Here is a 21,071-nt window from a genome sequence, read left to right on the forward strand (position 1 = left end):
ACCTGCACGTTATGCACATGTACCCTAGAACTTAAAGTATAATAAAAAAAAACAAAAACAAAAACAAAAACAAAAACAAAAACAAAAAAACGAAAAAACCTGAGACTGGGTGTTTTATAAGAAAAGAAGTTTAACTGGCTTATGGTTCTCCAGGCTGTACAGGAAGTACAGTGATGGCATCTGCTTCTGGGGAGGCCTCAGGAAGCTTACAATCATGGCAGAAGGCAAAGGGGTAGCAGGCATTTCATGTGGTGGGAGCAGAAGCAAGGAGGGGTGTGTGGTACCACACACTTAAACAACCAGACCTTGTGAGTACTCACTCACCATTGCAAGGACAGCACCAAGACATAAGGGGTCTGCCCCCATGACCCAAATACCTCCCAGCAGATCCCACCTCCAACACTGGGGATTACATTTCAACATGTGATTTGGGCAGGGACAAATATCTAAACTCTAGCAGTGTACTTTTAGGGCATTTTATTCATACGCAAGCATACATTTATATAATAATTATTACTATTGCCATTTTACAATAATGGTAACATACCCTACGATGCTGTCAGCAGTTTGTTTTCTTAGAGATTATATCCTTTATGGACATAGGATTTCTGTCTCTAAATTGACCAGAACTTTGTGGTAATGAGTGTATATTGGCCAGCATTTGGTGGTTTGTAATCTTTGGTTCTCACAAACAATATGACAAAGCATATTCATGTACATCCATCATTCACACAAGTTCAAGTACACACAATTGCACAAGTGTAATGTAGGATGAATTCCTAGAAGTGACATTTCTGAATCAGGAGATACATGCAAGTTGTACGATAAATACTGGCAATCTGTTCCTAATCAACATAGTACCAATTCGTGGTTCCACCAAAGATGTATGAAGGTACCTTATTTCCCTATAGTGTTGCCAACTATGTGTGATTAAACTTTTAAACTTTTTGATCCTTGTCAATGTGAAATCTGGTAGGCTTTTTTTTTTTTTTAAATCAGCATTTCTCAGTAGTCTTACTATACATTTATTGTGAGTGAGAATGGGCATTTTTTCAATGGTTTGCACCATGTTTATTTCTTTTTGGGAAGTAAACATGTATATTATTTGCCTTTTCTATTCCATTGGGCTGTTTTTTAATTTTATTCAAGAGATTTTTTAATACGTTAAGAATAGTCCTTTGTAAATGATTTTTCTCAGTATATCATTTTCTAATTTTGTTTATGGTGTTTCTGCTAGTTAATTTTTTTCCAAAGAGTATTCATTTGTTTCAATAGCATTTTTGAACAGACATATTTTTCATTGATATATAAATAATAAATTTGTCATATGTAGTTTGGTCTATTTCTAGACACTTACCTAGAGTTTCCTGGTTGTTAGGATATAGAGATATAAATGAATAAGATCTAGTATTTGATAGCACAACAGGGTGACTACAGTCAGCAATAATTTGTAATACATTTTAGAATAATGAGAGTACAGTTGGAATGTCTGTAATACAAAGAGGTAATGAGTGCTTGAAGTGATGGATACCCTATTTACCCTAATGTGATGATTATACATTGTATGTCTGTATCAAAATATCTCAAGTACTCCACAAATATATACACCTACTATGTGGCCATAAAAATTAAAAATAAAGATATGGAGACATATATATTTTAACATCTGTAGTTTTCAATAGTTTTTCTTTCTTTTTTTTCTTTTTGAGACGGAGTCTCACTCTGTCATGCAGGCTGGAGTACGATGGCGCCAACTTGGCTCACTGCAACCTCCGCCTCCCAGGTTCAAGCAATTCTCCTGCCTCAGCCTCCCAAGTAGCTGGGACTACAGGTGCCCACGACCACACCCGGCTAATTTTTGTATTTTTAGTAGAGATGGGGTTTCACCATATTGGCCAGGCAGGTCTTGAACTCCAGACCTCAGGTACCTGGACTATAATACATTTTAATATTTGATAGGGCTAATCCCCCTTTCTTAATTTTGCCTGAAACTTTTGGGTTGGGCTTACCTGTTCTTGAACTTTAGAATCTACCCCTGTACTTCTAAGAAGACCTATTTTTTAATTGCGTTGCATTACATGTATAAGTTGATTTAGATAAGACATCTTTATGTTAAACGGAGTATGCCTTTCCATTTGTTTAAATCATTTTTCATGTTTTTCAGTAGCATTTAAAAATTTTATTTGTGTAATTCAGACACATTTCTTGTTAAATTTATTCTTACTGTAAATAGGATCTCTTCAGTTATATTTTCTAACCAGTTTCTGTTTGTGGAAAGGTTACCAGGAGTAGTATTTTTGTACTCAATCACCTACGTGTATTTCCTTATTGTTTATACTATTTTTTATGTGATTCTTTGTATTTTATAGTATATAATTATATCATCTGCATATATGATAATTTTAACTCCTGGTTAAAATTACTTTGCTTATTTTTTTCTTTGGTTTACTTACGCTAGCTAGACGCTCTGGAGCAATAATGTTAATTAACGCTAATGATTAAGGTGTCTTTTCTTGTAGCAAACATTAATGACACTTTCTTCAGCAGTTAATGCCAGTAGCTTTGGGGACATGTTACTAAGTATGTGTTGGTATGTGTATTTGTGGATGTCTCTGTCTGTATAATAAAATAATATTTTGAGTTTTTCATCAAGATTAGAGAATTTTATCAAATGCCTGTTCAATTATTTATGGAGATGATAAAATGATTCTTAATTTTGACAATATTTCATGAATTAAATTAATACAGTTGTGAAGTTTGAAATAGTCTTACATTTTTTAAGACTAAATCCCATTTGATCATAGTAAATTCTTGTCTTTGTGAGTGCTTAGATTTGTTTTCTAATGTTTTAATTAGGGTTTTTTACACTGATATTCATAAGCAATATTGATCTTTAGTTTGCTTTTTTGTGTTCTCTATTTATCAGAATATACATGATGCATGTTAGCTTCAGAAAAATAACCTGAAGCTTTCACTTGGTTTAAGTAATATTGGGCCTATCTTTTCCTTATAGGTTTGGTAGAAGTAATCCGTGAAACATTCTGGGACTGGTGTTTTCTTTCAAGAAGTTTGCTTTGTCTCCACATTCTGTATTTCTTCTATACTAATTCATTTCCTTAGATTGTTTTCTCTCCATCTGGGGTCATGCCTGGTAATTTTATTTTCCTGGAATATAGTTTATTGGCATCCATTTTGGTTTGTTTACTAATGATTTATTGATTTTTCATAAAGAGCTAACTTAAAGATTATTTACTCTTTTTTCCTGTTTTCTGCTTTTATTATCATAACTATCTTACATTTTCCTGAGGTTAACTTTATTTTTCTTATATTTAATTTCATGAGCAGACGACATATGCACTGATTTCCCTTATTTTTTGTTCATTAATTTAAGTACTTATATATACAAATTTTCTTTTGAGCAAATGCTTTAGTTGAGCCCATAGGATATGTAATGTGGTTATAGTCATTATCATTAATTTTAAATATTCCATGTATTCACATTGATTCATTTTTGACTCAGAGTGTTTAGAGGACAATATCTGTGTGATTTCTGATTGGGGGAGTTTATTTAGGTTTTCTGTGTGGTCTAAAGGATAGTCAGTTCTTGGAAATGTTTTATGGACATCTAAAAGGATGACATATTTTTAGTTTTCAGGGATAGAATTTGATATATGTAACTTTGCTACTTATATTATTTAGGCCATCTACGTCATCTTTTGGGTCTATTTTATCTGTTAAGCCTCCTATAATTAAAGTCTTTCTATTTTTCCTTATCTGTTTGGTAGTTTTTGCTTAACTTTTCAGGCTACATTGATACAGAAACACTGATGACCGTTTGGTCTTCCTTGTGAATGATACAGCTTATCACACAATTGTCTTTATTTTTCTTGTTTAATGTTTTTTTTTTTTCTAAATTCAGCCTTGTTTTATTCTAAAATAACTGGCCTCTACTTTCCTGTTTGTTGGCATTTGATAATATTCCTTTGCTCATCCTTCTATTTTCAAGTTTCTGAGACACTTTGCTTTAGGTATATATGGGGTACAGCATATGGTTAAGTTTTACTTTATTACTTGATTTGAGAATCTTTTACTTTTAATATGTGAGTTTAGTTCACTTTTATTTGTTGATATGAGAAACAGGTTTGGTCTCACCTTATAGTATTTTGATCACTACAGTGATATAGTGGCTAGAATCATTAGGTAAAGTTGCGAAGGCCTTTGACAATGGAAATAGAGAGCCGAGGCAAACACGCACATTTTCACCGTTCACAAGCCCCTAAGGAAGCTTCTCTAGGCAGTAAAATCATTAACCTTTTAATTCTGGAAGGACACTGGTGTGAGATTAAAAAGGGACCATGAAAGATGAATCTAGACAGAGAAAATTAGAACACTTTAACCTCAGTCGTTATATATTTCATCAAATTCCCTCAATCTGCAAGTCTTAAATAATTCTATTATTATTATTGGCAACAATACTACTGAGTGCTTACTTTGTGCCTGATCCTGTGCCAAATGCCCCTCAAATCTCTATGAGATAAAACTACTCTTATCCTCAATCAAACGTAAGGAAATATACGCAAGGCTAACTAACGAGCTGAAGGTCACATAACCAACCAGTGCTATGGCCAGCATTAGAACCCAGTTCTGCCTGACTTTTGTATCTTTTGCTCTAATTGCTGTAAATGATCAGTTACCACATTGACACTATTATCTTTCTTTTTTTTTTTTTTGAGACGGAGTCTCGCTCTGTCGCCCAGGCTGGAGTGCAGTGGCCGGATCTCAGCTCACTGCAAGCTCTGCCTCCCGGGTTCACACCATTCTCCTGCCTCAGCCTCCTGAGTAGCTGGGACTACATGTGCCCGCCACCTCGCCCGGCTAGTTTTTTGTATTTTTTAGTAGAGATGGGGTTTCACTGTGTTAGCCAGGATGGTCTCGATCTCCTGACCTCGTGATCCACCCGTCTCAGCCTCCCAGAGTGCTGGGATTACAGGCTTGAGCCACCGCACCCGGCCAACACTATTATCTTAATAGAGTTGCATTCTTCATTTTCAAAGGAACGTTGACCTGAATGATATGTGAAATATACACACACATGCACTTCACCTGCTTTCAATTCTTTATACCTACGGAACAGTTTATAAGCTTGTAGCTAGCAGATGGCCACTTTGAGAAGTTCAAGTTTACTGATTTGGCCATGTATTTGGCTATGCAGAAAGAAAAGAAATGCCCATCAATGATTGGAATACAATAAGAGATTATTATTCTTGTGTAATAAGGAATGTAATGGCAGGCAACCTAGGGCTAGGGCATCTATTTGAGAATATCATCACGCTTGTGGAACTAACCCAAATGCCCATCAATGATAGACTGGATTAAGAAAATGTGGCACGTATACACCATGGAATACTATGCAGCCATAAAAAAGGATGAGTTCATGTCCTTTGTAGGGACATGGATGAAGCTAGAAACCATCATTCTGAGCAAACTATTGCAAGGACAGAAAATCACACTGCATGTTCTCACTCATAGGTGGGAACTGAACAATAAGAACACTTGGGAACATCACACACTGGGGCCTGTCGTGGGGTGGGGTAAGTGGGGAGGGATAGCATTAGGAGATATACCTAATGTAAATGACGAGTTAATGGGTGCAGCACGCCAACATGGCACATGTATACATACGTACCAAACCTGCACGTTGTGCACATGTACCCTAGAACTTAAAGTATAATTTAAAAGATAAAAAAATAAAAAGACAATGGAGAATATCATCGAGCAACTAGACTTCTTTTACTTCTTGTTTCAACAACCTTAACCATGTATTTCCTTCTGATTGTTAGAAGGTGGCTGCTGCATGTCTCGAAAGTGAATCTTCTTCTCATGAAGGAAGAGGAGGAACAACAAAGGTTAAAGGGCAAAGAAGCTTTACCTATTTGGGGAGAGAGAAATGTTCCCCAGGGAATTCTGCCTATGCATGGTTGGGCAGAACTGTGCCTTTGGGCTACCCTAAGCCAAGCCACAGGAGGCTGGGGATTTGTGGTTTCTGGTCTCTGTGGTAGAAGCAGACAAGATAGAGCGGGGGTGGAATAAGAGTTAAGTGGGCCAGTCTGTTGTATCTGCCACACTGCCCAGGAAGAACTTACTTGTGTGAATAAGTGGTGGAAGGTCTTCCTTTCCTCCTAGCCCATGTGGTTCTGGACTAGTTACAGCCTCTCAGGGTCTTGGCTATTAATCTGGAAAAGCAGAGCTAGGAACCCAACTGGGCTGGGCGAGAATGTAATGATCTATGCTTACAAAATTACCTAACCTGGCGCCTGGCACACGAACATTAGCTCTTAAACAACACTGGTAGGTTCAATAACATTCCATTCTGTTAAAACTATTAATTAACTTAGGAGTATCAAAATACTCTTGCTAAAAATAAAAGATTCCCCAGAAAAATGCAGGGGGATTTATTTTGTCAACACTGAATTACAGTTCTCTCCAGGGCAGCTACTATTCAGTTCACCTACAGATTTCATGATTTATTCAACGTTTCGACTACTGACTAAACATTTAGCAGGTGCTATATACTTTCAATTTACTGCCCGGAGCATTTAAAGAAAACACAACAAAAAAGTCTTGCACAATATCCCATAGCTAAAAAGGAAGAAGATAGTGTAAACGTTATTTCAAGTATCTCTAACAGAAACATATTTACATTTCCAGACTCTGTTATTTCTCTACCTTGGACTGAATTATCCAGCACAGCTTCCCTGCCGTGGTAACTGCATGTGGTAATTGCAGTGGAGAAATTCCTTCCTGGCTTTTGTTTCTAATCTCTCAGGCTGGTATTTACATAAGTTTTAAACTCTGGTCTCGCTTCAGGAAAGTGAGTTTAATAAATTACCAAAGGCATCTAAATATGATCTTCATATGTAAATAGTTTCTACCAAAAAATAAACTGGCTGTGGTTTGAAGAACAGCAGCGGGGGGAAGGATAGCTTAAGGCCAGATGGGCACCATCCATCCCAAAGCAATGTTTCACACAGTTTCTGGTCATGTGTTTCTAAATGCGCTACAACGAGTTCTATGAAACTACACATGCACAGAATTTATCAGGTGAGGAATAAATTTTCTATAAGCCACTTTATCTCTGTTTTACATAACTTGGAGAAAGTTCTCTCTCAGGAACCTTAAGGGAAGGCATAGTAAATATATTTCCTGTTCTAAATTTCTATAATGTGGAGTGATACCTGTTGGCTTGTCTCAGCAGGAAATGGACAAGCTGGATGCTGCTGAATGTATTTTTAAAAGAAGAGCAATATGGCAGAAGGGCAAAATCTCTAAACTCAAGATTAGAGGACCTGGGTTCAGGCTCTATCTTTGCCCCTTGCTACTTCTGTCACTATAAAGTGTACAATGTTGTGTGCTTCACCCTAGAGCTGCCTCCCCCCACCAGTAAAAAGGTGGGAAAAGCTAAACACTCACCTTCTCAGCCCTGTCTACAGCTAGAAACTCCCACCGTTCTGGCCAATGAGTCATAAGTAGAAGTCTGTAAGCCAGTGGATGCCTGAGAAAGTATAACTTTCCCAAGAAAAGAAAACAATATGGCGGATACTGTTTCTTCCCACATTTCTTCTTCTCTTGACCATGTTGTGATGCCTGGACCCACAGCAGCCATCTTGTGATTATGAGGGAAAAGCCAAGACAGCCGCAGACAGGAGCCATGATGTCAGTGGGCGGTGGTCTGCCTCCAAGCATCTCGTTAGGAGGAACCTCTCCCCAGTTTCCAACCCCCAACACAGACACTGTAAGTTGGGCTTTCTGATACTTGGAGACAAAACATTTCAACTAACACAGTAACTATTTATGTTACTCTATCATCCCCTCCTCTATAAAATGAAGAAAGAAGTAGCATATCCAAACCCACAGATACTGTGAATCCTGAATAAAAGAATGCATAACAAATATTTTGTTGATGAAGTTCAGAGACAAGGGACGTAAGTGCACAGAAAAGGTTTGTTTGTTTTACATAGTGAAAGTGGCTGAAAAAAGCTGGGAAAAGTACATGAGGTGATGTTACAACGAATCTGCCTCAATTGTGCTTAGATACACGGCAGCAAAATAACATCCTCTGTGAAGTGCAAGCTTTTATCTTCTAATACCTTCGTTTTCCTTTGTTCTTTCTTCTTTGTGTCAAATACCTTCTCCATCCTTACTCCCCAGTCTGCCACACATATATCATAGCCCCTTTGTATGCATCATGATGCTGTTATTTTATTGGGTTATCTTTTAAAGAACTTGGGAAATACAGACATAGAGATGGGAGGGTTGTGTAGATAAGCTATCTTCTCTTAATTACTTGGCTCCCTGATTTCAGGGGCAAAAGAGAAGTGGCAATTTAACCAGCAGAAGGAACCATCATAAGGGGAGAAACTGTGGCAGGAAGTTTAAGAGTAAATGCAAGTTCCCCCAGGGATTTAAGGCTATCAAGGGAAGAAAAGCAAGCGGTCTTTACTGAGTACCCACTAGGTGGCAGGCTGCCACTATGGGAACTGCGGCCAGGGTGGGCTTCGAGGGCATGTGACCCATGCAGTTGCACAAGACCCTGAGCTCAGAAGGCCTAGGGCTTGGTTTCATGCTCTGCTGTTGCCATCTTGAAGTGCTTTATATGCTTGAACAAGGGGCCCCGAATTTTCATTTTGCACTGGGCCCAGAAAATTAGGTAGCGTCTCCTGACTGTAGCATCTGTGTCATTTCAACTCGTTAACTCCTCTGTGAGGGAGATGATATGACGCTACCCCCAACTGAAAATGTTGAGACACAAGGTATTGACAGTTGCCTGGAATCAATCGCACCCAGCTAGTAAGGAGCAGCTAGAATTTAAACTCAAGTTGCTACAGCTCCAAAGTCATTCCTACTGCAAGGTCATTCTGAGTTAATGCCAGAGAAATCCTTAGAAAACACAGCTGAATTCTGCAAATGTCCGGAAAGTAGGAATGAGGGGCTCCAAAAAAGCAAAGTCTCCAAAGCCAAATAATATGAGTAGCATTGAAGTGAGCACTGGGGCCATTTAGACTCTTTTGTTTTATATGGGAGGGGGGTTATGGAAAGGATTTGGTGGTAACACCTTTGTTGCTTGGTCTTCCAGCTACCATCCTCTGAATGCTACTTATGTGTCACATTCTCTCCTAAGCCCTTTGACATTGGATCTCCACAGTCACCTTTTGCAGTAGGTGTATAATTCATTACTCCTGTCGACACATGAGGAAATGCTACCTAAGGATCTTAGAATTTTGCAAACTTCACATCTGTGATTTTACTCTTATGCATAACTATGTTACAGGTTGGCCGGGCCAGGTATTATTAACTCTTTTTGACAAATAAAGAAATTAATTCCCAGGAAGATCTGGACACTTGCATAAACACATGAAATTAGTGGCACAGCTAAAACCAGAGCCTGGCCTTTTCATCTTGGATTCTTCTCCCACTAAAACATAAAACAATGAAAAGGAAAAACAAACACACAAACAAAAAACACAACTTATTTAGCCACTTTATAGCTCTCTTTACTAACGTTCCTTGGCAAAATGATGAGCAGTAATAGAACTGCATGAGAATTTATTCCAGAGTTTTTGATGGGTACATTCATCTCAAAGTTACAGAACAATATTTGCCAGGGAAAATTAGGGCTGAGTACCAAAAAAAAAAAAAAAAAAATTCTCAGTCAATGTAAGCAACTCTATAATAAATTCATGTAGAAGCTTTAATACTGAACTCTGTGTGCAGAGTACACATTCCCCTGCAGAAACTCTGAGGGGAGCAATCCTTGTGCAGAATGAGCAAAGGTGAACCTGGTAACCTCAGGCTGTCCCCAAGAGCTGATGCCCTTTTATGGGCACCACATGTTACCCTAGAACACTTGCTTCTTTTTTCAATTACTAGAAATCCTGGGGCTGGAGTTTTCTGCTGGGGCCTCTTCAGATTGCGGCCTAAAGAAAATGAAGAAATCAATCTTGACCCTTGCAATCTTTTGATTTAGCAAGAGAACTGGGAGCAGAACTCTTTGCAATTGCCTATTGCATCACTGAAGGCCATTCTTCCTTTTCCCATCAGAAGTGATACTCCGGGTGCCATGGCTCTAAAACCAAACCACAATTTTGTATGTAAATTATCCATGTATATCAATGATGGCAATAAAACCCAACAGTGGTCTTTTCTAGTGACAATGAATGGAGCACTTTGAGAATGTGGCCTACTGCAGAGATGCTGTTCATCATCATCATTAGAAACAAAGAGGAGGAGGAAAGAGACAAACCACAGGAACAATACAAGGGAAACTGCCAGATCACCAGGAAATGTCTAGCCTGGACTTGGCTATAACAAGTTTATGCTGAATTCATTTGACTGAGTAAAATGGAAAAGCTACAATAATGTTTTCTTCCCTATTTTTTTTTTTTTTTTTTTTTAGAAAAGGCTCACTTGACCTTCAGCTGTAGGATTATCCCATTTTGATGACAGTGCATTAAACCTTAACAATCTTACTATGTTACTCTCCCAGGCCAAATCTTATTAGCATTTAGTTCTGACATTGGTTCTTGCTGGTGAATTATTTTAAAAATGTAAGAATCTGAGATTGTGTGATACACAAGGTTATTAAAGGCCTTTGAAGATTTAAAACAGGCAGAACCAGCAGTACATGAGGCTCGTAGTCACTGTTTTGCTTTCATTAAAATATTTTGTGAAGCAAAGGGCCTTTCCTTTTGTGAGATGATTCTGAGCAAGGCTTGAAAAACTTTAGGTGCATTGTCCCTTGTAGGAAATCAGGACTAAAAAACGGTCTTCGCTTCTCTCTTCATTTCTTTAGCTAGAGTGATCACACACATTGCTTCCCTCCCTTTCTGTATTCTAAAAACAAGGTTGCCAGGTGTCTGGAACACAGCAGGACCCTGTTTTCTTATTCTGACAAGATGAATATCTGTTTTAATTTCAGGGAACTGGGAAGTAGGGGCCTGATTATCTTTCTCCAACATTATCCTTGTACTTGTGAATTCTGAACTCTCAATTATGATTTCCGACTATTGTGGGAGAAGCTGGAGTCACATGGGTCCCTGGAGGGGTCTGGATTGTTAATGTTCCTTAAAGCAACAGCCTGTGTCTTATGAAGGCTCAGGGGAGGCTGGTGGTGGAAGGAGCTCCACGTGTGCAAGTGATGTATGCAAATGTGAAAGTGGACAGTCATTTCCAAGGTGTGACTCCAGCCTTCACTGCAGAATCCACAAGCAGAGCCTCTGCCTTCAGAAAGGGCACTCCATGCAAATTAGCCACCAAATTGTATCTTGCCAAGACTTGGTTAAGTAACAATAAGATAAATGGAGAGAATCAGTTTCTTCTCTTCCAATGCTTTTCCCCAATAATTCAGCTAACGGCACACACTAGCCTCATTCCTTCTGACTAAATAGAAAGCAAAGAAAACCACTCTAAGGGATGGGCAGCGGATGTGTTGGAGTAAAGGTCAAGGGGCCTAGGAATCAGCTCACTCCAGAAAGACAAAGCTCAGTATTTTATACCCAGCGGGGGCTCTTAAAATGAACAGTTTAACCTTTTGCTTCCTAGAAGACAGAGGAGAGAAACAAACCCTCCTCAAGAACAGCTGCTGACATCCTTGCTGCTGTATCTCTAGTCCCAGGCATCCTCTCTGACGGCCAGGAAGGGAAAGAGTCCTGGCGGCTTTGGAGCAGCCGTCCTGGACTCCAACTAGATCCTGTACCTGGCTCTGCTCAGCGGTGCACAGGGCTGTGGGAACACCAGGGTGGAGAAGGTGCTGGAGAGTCATCAATAATGAATGACCAACCTGCCAAGAAGAGCTGGCGGAGAGGAAAGGATTGGGAGGCAGAAGAAGGAGAGAGGCTGCTCTCTGAAAGAACTGACACGGGCAGTTGGCACCCTGAAAACTCAGTTGATATCAACGTCAGAGGAAAGGAAAAGAGAAAGAGATGAGGATAGTGCCTTAAAATAAAGATTGGGACAAACTAACAGCCACACTGCCCAGAATATGTCTCTAGTTACAAAGACATTCTTCGAGTTTAATACTGATCACAGAAGGCAATCCCTATGGCCTGCGATTGTGGGTTCTCTCCTCCTTGGGCAATGGCCAGAGATTTGAGGGACCAGTCTGTCGCCATCATCTCCACTGATTTTTTCCCTGAGCATGACAGAAAGACCCTCTTTAAAAGAACACACAGTTTAAAAGGATTTGCTGCTGCTTTCAATGCATGTGTTCGTTCAAATGCATGAATTAATAATAAAACTCTATTTATCAAGTAAGCAGCCCAAAGTTCACAGTATCGCCTGAGGATTAGGTTAAGGAAAGTTTTCCAAACCAAGTGCAAATATACAAACTACCAGCATCGATTCCACTGAAAAACTTAGAAAAGCCCATAGTGAATGTCTGTCAGTTCATGAGCCGCCTCCCGATAAGACATATGTATATCCACTCATTCACTTATCCGCTTAGTCATTCATGCACTGAATGGATGTGTAAGAGCCAAGTATGTGCCAAATGGTGTGCAAGGCTTAGGCGGCTAGATTTGCAACCATGATTGCAAATCATGTTTCCTGGTCTGGATACACTTTCTTCCTACTATGGCTTGTAACCTGAGGTGGCAAGAAATTCAAGCTCTCACATCCACTGCCCTGTACACCAGCCTTGCTCTGACCTCTGAGGAAGCTGGGGAGGTGCAGGGGAAAGGGCAGCCTTGAAGACAGGCTTCCCTGAAACAGCTCTAGCTCCACATGAAATGCTTCTGTATAGACTTGCAAGCGGGGTGGGCAGCAACAGTGAACACATAATACAATATACAGAGGAGCTAAAAATAGGAATTTAAAATCAAGAGGACATTCCACACTAGCTAAAACCAATTACACATTGCAAAGAAACCAACACTGATACTAAGGCCACTCACCCTATTATCCCTGTTGAGAGAGGCTTTTTAGAGAAAAAGATCCTAAAGTGAAGTGTAAAAGGCATGAAATGACTTGATGATTCATATCATTTCATCTAGATTTAGAGAACTGAGGGAGGTTCAAAGACTCCAAGCTTTCTGGCTCCAGCTGGCTTTTTCCTTTCTATCTCATTCTCTCTATAATAATTTAGAGGTAAATATTGCACCCCATATTGGCTAGTGCTAAATAGGAATACATGTATATTTTGAGAGCTGGACTTACATTTATTACTCATGGTTAAGTATTCTGTATGAGAATCCTGCATATTGATCTGAGCAGATGCTTAGTATTTGTTTAAATATATTTGAACAAAATTTCATACTAATTTATAATTAACTAAGCAGGACTGCGTTGAGCATTTGCTGTGGGCAAAGCAGAGTTCTGAGGATGACTAGATGATTTGTTAAAGATCCTGCCTTCTCTGAGCATACTGAGTTTTAGTGGACTATTTAAGACAAGTATACAGTATCCTAAAAAGTAGGACAGTAAAGGGAAGCAAAATATGAAGTTTGGAGGAGGCAAAGACAATTTCTGTTTGAGATGATCAAAGGGGGCTTTGGAAGAAGGTGGATATGAGTTGAGTCCTGAAGGACAGTTGGATTTGCTACATTCAGATGCCTGGAACATCATGGATTCTCAATATTTGCTGTAGGGAAACTACAGAAGCATTTTTGTTAAAATCAAGAATAAGACAAAGACATCCTTTATCCTGTACTCAGCGTTGTTCTGAAGGCCAACCCAAAACAAACAAGGGAAAGACGTAAGGACTATGAAAACTGAAGAAAGGGAAGTAAAATCATCATATTTAAAGATGATATCACTGTACACCTGGGCAACTAGTATAAATAATAAAACATTTAATTAGATGGTTGGGGAAGCTCTTATCTAGAAATCAACAGCCTTAATATTTGTAGGTTACCACCAGTCAGAAAGTCTCAAAGGAAGAAAAGACTACTATTTAAATATCTAGGAATAAATGTAATGAGATATGTGGAAGAGCTATATAAACTAAACTCTAAAACACTATCAGGGCATGAAGATCTTTAAAGAAATAACATGCACATCACAGTCTTTGAATGGAAAATTTGGCATCTTAAAGATTCAATTCTTCTTACTTTAGTATATGAATTTTTCAATAATCCAAAAACAACAATAGAATTTTTTCATGGAGTCATAGGCAAGATGATTTTAAAGTTCATTTGGAAAACAAAATAAATAAGAATAAGGAAAAGATATATACATAATAATGAATATTAAAATATTTTAAATATATAATAATTAAAACATTCTTGGTTTTGTGCATGAAGGCACAGATCCAGAAACAGTCCCTCAATATTTGATAAATATGACATTGTATGTTAATGGAAAAAAGAATTACTGTCAAATAATCAACTGTAAAAACAAAGTTATAGATCTTCATCTCATACCTTGTATCAGCATAGATTCCAGATGAATCAAATATTTTAATATAAAAGTAAAGCCATTAAAATCTTGACAATAACATCAGGAGAATTTTTTTAATGCAACTACAGGCATACCTCAAAAATATTGTGCGTTCAGTTTCAGACTGCCACAATAAAGCAAATATCAAAATAAAGCAAGTCACATGAATTTTTTGGTTTCCCAGTGCATATAAAAGTTATGTTTATATTGTAGTTGATTGAGTGTGCAATGGTATTATGTCTAAAAAACAATGTATGTACCTTAATTTTAAAATACTTTATGGCTAAAAAATGCTAAGGATCATCTGAGCCTTCAGCAAGTTGTAATCTTTTTGCTGGTGGGAGGTTTTGCCTTGATATTGATGGCTGCTGACTGATGAGGATAATGGTTGCTGAAGGTTGGGGTGGCTGTGACAATTTCTTAAAATAAGACCACAATGACGTTTGTGAAGAATCAGTTGATTCTTCCTTTCACGAAATGAGCCTCTGCAGCATGCAATGCTGTTTGATAGCATTTTACGTCCCCCCAACACATAAAAATTCTTTCAAAAATGGAGTCAATCTCTCAAACCCTACTGCTACTTTATCAACTAACTTTATGTAATATTCTAAATACTTTGTTGTCATTTCAACAACGTTCACAGCATTTTCACCAGGGTCAGATTCCATCTCAAGAAACCACTTTCTTTACTCATCCATGAGAAACAACTTTTCATTAGTTTAAGGTTTATCATGAGATTGCTGCAGTTCAGTCACATCTTCAGGATCCACTTCTAATTCTAGTTATCTTGCTATTTCCACTACATTTGCAGTGACTTCCTCCACTGAAGTCTTGAACCCCTCAAAGTCATCCATGAAGTTGGAATCAATTGCTTCTAAACTACAGTTAATGTTGAAATTTTGGCCTCCTCCCAGGAATCAAAACTGTTCTTAATGGCATCTAGAATTGTGAATCCTTTCCAGGAGCGTTGCAATTTACTTTGCTCAGATCCAAGAGGAATCCCTATCTATGGGAGCTCTAGCCTCACAAAGTATATTTCTTAAATAATAAGACTTGGAAATCAAAGTTACTCTTTGTTCCAGGGCTACAGAATGGATGTTGTGTTAGCAGGCATGAAAACAGCATGCCTTGTATATTACACATTCTTGTACATCTTCATAAGGCTCTTGTGTGATGAGAAGCGTTGTCAATGAGCATCAATATTTTGAGAGGAATCTTTGTTTTTGAACAGTAGGTTTCAACAGTGGTCTTAAAATATTCAATAGATCCTGCTGTAAACAGATCTGGGCTTCATTGTTCCATTTTTCATTTTTAGGGCACAGGCAGAGTAGATTTAGCATCATTCTTAGAGGCTCTATGATTTTTGGAATGGTAAATGAGCATTGGCTTCACCAGCCGCACTATCCCCTAACAAGAGAGGCAGCCTGTCTTTTGAAGCCAGGCATTGACTTTTTAAAACTTTCTCCATATCAGCAATAAGGCTGTTTTGCTTTCTTATTATTCCTGTTTTCACTGGAGTAGCACTTTTAATTTTCTTCAATAACTTTTCCTTTGCACTCACAGCTTGGCTAAATGTTTGCTGCAAGAAGCCTAGCTTTCTGCTTATCTTGGTGGACAATATCTTCCTAAGCTTAGTCATTTCTAGTTTTTTTTTTTTTTTTTTTTTGAGATGGAGTCTCGTTCTATCACCCAGGCTGGAGTACAATGACGTGATCTTGGCTCACTGTAAGCTCTGCCTCCCAGGTTCACACCATTCTCCTGCCTCAGCCTCCCTCCCGAGTAGCTGGGACTACAGGTGCCCGCCACCATGCCTGGCTAATTTTTTGTATTTTTAGTAGAGATGGCATTTCACCGTGTTAGCCAGGATGGTCTCGATCCCCTGACCTCATGATCCACCCAAAGTGCTGGGATTACAGGCGTGAGCCACCGCGCCCGGCCTCAAGCTTTTAATTTAAAGTGAGAGAGGTATGACTCTTCCTCTCACTTGAACACTTAGAAGCCATTGTAAGGTTATGAATTGATCTAATTTCAATATTGTTGTGTCTCAGAGAATAAAGAAGCCTGAAGAGAGGGAGAGAGATGTGGAATGGCCAGTTGGTGGAGCAGTCAGCACACACACAGCATTTATTAAGTTCTCCATCCTTTATAGGTGTGGTTTGTGGTGACCCAAAGCAATTATAATAGCGACATAAACAACACTGATCACAGATCACCATAAAAGAAAAAATGATAATGAAAAAATTTGAAATATTTTGAGAATTACCAAAATGTGACACAAAGACACGGAGTAAGGGCACACTTTTGGGAAAATGGCACTGATAGACTTGCTTAATGGAGAGCTGCCATAAACCTTCAATTTGTAAAAAAGTAATATCTGTGAATCACAACCAAGTAATGCACAATAAAATGAGGTTCTCCTACACAGAGTGGAGAAGATGCGTCTGTATGTAACCCAAACACCAGAATCCACAAAAGAAGGTAAATTTGACAACATAAAATACAAATCTAGGCAGCAAAACCTACTATAAACAAAGACAAATGATAAATGACATTTCAACTTCATACCGTAGGAAAAGGGGTAATTTATTCAATAAAGGAAAAGCTTCTTCGAGTCAATAAGAAAAAGGCCAGAAACACAAATGACTCGTAACCATATGAAAAGACAGTTGCCCTCACTTCTCATAAAAATGTAAACTAAAACCACAAGGACTTGACATTTTTCACCTCTCCTCTTGGCCAAGATCAGAAAGTTTGGTAATGTCCTGGGTTGACGAGGATATGGGGAATAGACTGTTCAGCTGCCTGTGGGGGTCTAAACTGGTACACATTCTATGAACAGCAATTGGCAATGTTTATTAATTTTTTTTTTTTTTTTTTTGAGACAGAGTCTTGCTCCATTGCCCAGCCTGGAGTGCAGTGGCATGATCTCAGCTCACTGCAACCTCTACCTCCTGGGTTTAAGCAATTCTCCTGTCTCAACCTCCCAAGTAGCTGGGACTACAGGCACATGCCACCAGGTCCAGCTAATTTTTGTATTTTCAGTAGAGATGGGGTTTTACCATATTGGTCAGGCTGGTCCCGAACTCCTGACCCTCAGGTGATCCACCCCCGCCTCGGCCTTCTGAAGTGCTGGAATTACAGGTGTGAGCCAATGTGCCTGACCAATGTTTATTAAAATGTAATGTGCATAGCCTTTGACCCATACTTTAATTGTAAGAATTTACTCCTTCAGATGCAAGATGACTTCAGATGCAAAATGTGGAACAGAAAATTCACTACAGCATTGCTGTGGAACCAAAGAGTAAAATCCCAGTGTCTACCAACAGGGAACAAGATAAGTAAATTTGTTTCTATTCATACTATAGAGTTCTGTGCAGCTACAAGGAAGAGCAAGGGATTGCTGTATGCAGTAATGTGAACTGGTTCTAATCACCTCCTATTCACTCACTTGGTAAAGGTGGATCCTCTGCTCTAAATAATATGAGACAGTCAGACACAACACCCCACACCAGACAAAAGAGACAGATGGTAGTTTATTAGTCACATACACTTGCAGCCTGGGGGAGGAGGACACTGTTCACCACGCAGGGCCACACAGGGGCTACAGTCCAGATCCAGAGCAGAGCAAACTACAGGGGCTGTGGGAGGCCGGCTATGTAGTAACAAGGAGGAGAGGTGACCTCAGGTTCCTATAGGAAGATGTGACTAATGTCATGGGCTGGCTGGGAGGTGAAACCTGTTAGGTTGAGAAATGGGTAGGGCCCAGCAGGCCCACATGATAGAGGAACCATGTACGTAAGGAGACTCTCTCTTTGGGAAGGTTGGGGGGAATATCTGGTAGAAGTTGGGAAACTCAGGACTTTTGGGATCAAAGGCAGCACATTAAATTTTAAGTCTTACAATACAGAAATGATATCTTAATAGGTGAAAGAAGAGGTTTACAATACTGTGGAGAGTATGCTACTTTTTAGATGAAAGTAGCATATGGATGCTAATATGTTTGCGTCACGCATAGAGTATCTCTGGCTGAAACACACAACACAAAATAAATAATAATAGATTTTTATAGGGAAGGAAATTAGTTGATTGAGGATGGGGTGAGAAGGAGTCCATTTTTGCTGCGAAATGTTTTGTATCATGTGCATATACCCACGAATAAATATGATTTCTTAAAAATGCCTTTATTGAATTAGCTAGTGGAGTCAGAAACTCATGGGGGACTATAAGGGAGGCTGGTTTTTTGTTTGTTTGTTTTTGGTTTTGCTTTGAGACAGAGTCTCACTGTATCTCCCAGCCTGGAGTACAATGGCACAATCTTGGCTCACTGCAACCTCCACCTCCTGGGTTCAAGCAATTCTCCTGTCTCAGCCTCCTGAGTAGCTGGGATTATAGGCATATGCCACCATGCCTGGCTAATTTCTGTATTTTTAGTAGAGATAGGATTTCACCATGTTGGCCAGGCTGGTCTTGAACTCCTGACCTCAGGTGATCCACCCACATCCACCTCCCAAAGTGCTGGGATTACACATGTGAGCCACCATACCTGGTCTGGAAGTTAGTATTTTTAGTTACATCAATGATGTGGTACATGACGAAAAGCAAGGGTAAATAACAAAAAAAGAATGTAGGTAAAGGAAAGGTATATTCGACTTTGATGGCTTGTATTAGTCTGTTCTCATGCTGCTAATAAAGACATAAAAAGAGGTTTAATGGACTCACAGTTCCACATAGCTGGGGAGGCCTCACAATTATGGCAGAAGGCCAAGGAGGAGCAAGGGCATGTCTTACATGGAGGCAGGGAAGAGAGCATGTACAGGGGAACAGCCCTTTATAAAACTATCGGATCTTATGAGACTTATTCACTATCATAAGAACAGCATGGGAAAAATCTGCCCCCATGATTCAGTTACGTCCCACTGGGTCCCTCCCACCACATGTGGGAATTATGGGAGCTACAATTCAAGATGAGATCTGGGTGGGGATAGCCAAGCCATATCATGGCTGTACCATAGAAACTGAGGGCAAGAAGGACTGAGTTAACACACTGTGTGTGTATGTGTACATGTGTCTGTGCGTGTGTGTGTTGGGGGCCTCCGAGGCCGTTTGGATAGGTAGATTTTAAAATTATGATTGCTTGAATTTACTTCAGTAATGATGCAGGTTCTGAAATTTCAAAAACATTAGAGGAGGTATGAGTTTTGTATGGGTTTCCAATAAGTATTCTAAAAGGGGGGAAGTTTGATAAACTTTGGGGTAGAGAAAAAAGAATTAGAAGTGGGAAGGACAAGACTTTGCCCTGAGTTATTTTAGTGATAACGAACTTTTGCATTGTGTCTTGCACTTTACACAGAATTTATATAGTGATGCTCTTCCAGTTCCCTGGTTGAAAGAGGTGGCACTGTAGCCTTTCTTCTTGGGTTCGAATCTTGGCTCTGCCACTTTATTGGCTATGGGCAAATTATTTTACTTCTCTGTGTCACTGTTTCCTACCCTGTAAAATGTGTCTACTCTTGTTATAGTACCTACTGTTATTACCACTCAATAAGTGGCAGCAGCTATTGTTATAATTGACTATGACTCTATAACATAGGAGAGCAAGTATCACCTCTTCCACTTTGCAGATGAAGAAGCTGAGGTTGGGATAATGAAGTAATTTATTCCAGGTCACACAGATGCTTAGAACCAACTGAAGATAAACTAGACTTCCAAATCTGTTCATCTTAGAGGTTCCTTATTAATAAATATATATAATTTATTTTCCACCTATAAGCAGTATTATAAGTTTTATCATGTCCCCCAAAATTCATATGTTGAAGTCCCCATCCCCAGTGCTTCAGAATGTGACCTTATTTGAAGTAGGGCTTCTGCAAATGTAATTAAGGTTGTCTTGGGGTAGGGTGGGTCCCTAATCCAGTGTGAGTGGTGCCCTCATATAAAGGGGAAACCTGGAGACATACAGGGAGAACATCATGTGAAGATGAGGGCAGAGGTGGGAGAGATGCTTCTACAAGCCAAGGAACACCAAAGCTTGTCAGCCAACAACATAAGCTAAGGAAGAGGTGTGGCACAGGTTCTTCTTGGCAGCACTCAGTAGGAGCCAACACTGCCAACATCCCAATATTGGACTTCTGGCCTCCAGAACTAAGACCACAAATTTCTGTTTAAGTCACTTAGTTTGTGGTACTTCGTTGTGACAGCCCTAGCAAACTGATACAACCAGGGAGTAGCTTCTGACCGGGATAGTTTCCTATGCGGTAAGAGAGAAAATGAGAAACAGGATCACAGTTTTAGCTTCTCCACACTGAGAAACTAAGACATGACTCTATGAATTAAAAAACAAATCCTTCAAGGGCTAATGATAAATACTTCACTGATGATACGTTGATTTGAAATGTCAGTCTGGAGTAGTCTAGAATGATACACAAAACACTCTCTCCTGAATCAGGGATGCACACACATTTACTTCACTATGAAACCCATCAATCTGAGTATGAGACAAATAAATCAAAAGCTCCCATTTATTTACATTGGTCAAAGATGGCATCTTAAGATGGCCGAATAGGAACAGCTGCAGTCTCCAACTCCCAGCGCGAAGGACACAGAAGACCGGTGATTTCTGCATTTTGAACTGAGGTACTGGG

At 39.2% G+C, this 21,071-nt stretch overlaps 1 protein-coding gene across 11 annotated transcripts in view; it reads right to left on the reverse strand.

Annotated features, from left to right (window-relative positions):
- Positions 1-21,071, reverse strand: part of RGS6 (regulator of G-protein signaling 6) — a 656,379-nt gene that overhangs the window by 236,647 nt on the left and 398,661 nt on the right. The gene's annotated exons all lie outside the window — the stretch shown is intronic.

Source organism: Colobus angolensis, unplaced genomic scaffold, assembly GCF_000951035.1.
Source record: "Colobus angolensis palliatus isolate OR3802 unplaced genomic scaffold, Cang.pa_1.0 Scaffold3, whole genome shotgun sequence".
Classification (NCBI taxonomy): Eukaryota; Metazoa; Chordata; class Mammalia; order Primates; family Cercopithecidae; genus Colobus; species Colobus angolensis.